Source organism: Phyllobates terribilis, unplaced genomic scaffold (genome assembly GCF_046119375.1).
Source record: "Phyllobates terribilis strain yellow unplaced genomic scaffold, ASM4611937v1 Scaffold_9__5_contigs__length_417890890, whole genome shotgun sequence".
NCBI lineage: Eukaryota > Metazoa > Chordata > Amphibia > Anura > Dendrobatidae > Phyllobates > Phyllobates terribilis.
In genome coordinates this window covers 391,236,572-391,237,648 of record NW_027362769.1, presented here as the reverse complement: position 1 = coordinate 391,237,648, position 1,077 = coordinate 391,236,572, and the positions used below count along the sequence as shown (strand labels likewise).

At 36.9% G+C, this 1,077-nt stretch overlaps 1 long non-coding RNA gene across 1 annotated transcript; it reads left to right on the top strand.

Annotated features, from left to right (window-relative positions):
• LOC141161229 (uncharacterized) lies at window positions 1–670 on the top strand. Its single transcript, XR_012250627.1, has 3 exons — window positions 1–234; window positions 313–419; window positions 561–670. It is a non-coding gene; the product is annotated as an uncharacterized lncRNA (long non-coding RNA).
• Window positions 671–1,077: the final 407 nt, after the last annotated feature.

Sequence of the window (1,077 nt, the reverse complement as noted above, 5' to 3'; positions counted from 1 at the left end):
TTTTACATGCGTTTTTGTAAGCATATTTCAAGCGTTTTTGAACACAAATAAAGTTAGTGGAAAAAAAAATAGTGAGACTGCTGATGTCATTTCCTGGTTCAACCCCTCTTCACCATTTTGTTTGTTGCAATAGACAGGATGCCACAGGAACTGCAGCCCCTGCGTCTCAGCAGACCATGCATGCACCTTTTGCTGCTGACTGCCATAAATTCCCTGCACTACTACTGCGAGCAGGTAATAAATTTAAAGTAGATTGTTTTTTGGGGTACATTATTTTTATGTAGTGTCTACTAACCTATTATTGTTCCATAGGAGCGGTTAAGGAGGAGAAGAAGACCCAAAAAGATGTGGGTGCACCCTATCTTGCAGGAGCGGGCGGACAAGGGCCACTTCAATGTTCTTTACCAGGATTTAAGGAGGTAAGATATATGGGAAAAAAGGATATTGTCACCCGTGTGTACCATTTTTTTTTTTAAGGAGTTTTTGTTGGTAATCTATGTTCCAAAATTATATTTTAATCCGTGTGTATGTATATTTTTGGGGGTTTCTCTTTAATAAAGTTTTCCAGAAAAATTTCAGCAGTTTTGCCGTCTGACCATTGCTGCGTTTGATCGGCTGCTAATCCTTATTTCTCCTGACCTGGACTACAGTGACACCATAATGCGACGGAAAGGATGCTCATCACCTTGCGGTAAGTTGAATGTTTCCGTATATATATATATATATATATATATATATATATATATATATATATATATATATATATATATATATATATGTTTTTTTTTATTTTTAGATATAAACAACATATGCTTCCATGGCCAGAATAATTATTGTGTCAGTATTTGCACATTATTATTGTCCTAAATTGTAGAAAAAAAACACGTGCGGAACAAGATACATTTTTAAAATAGAAATACCTCACCAATTCTGCATTTATCATCCATGGCCACTTTCACATGTACACATATCTCCAGCACCTTACCAAAAAATGTTCCAGAGATATCCGTTCCCCGTGTGCCCGTGTGTGTTTTCCGTGTTGTAGTTGTGTGCTGCACCTGGATCACATGGACGGAC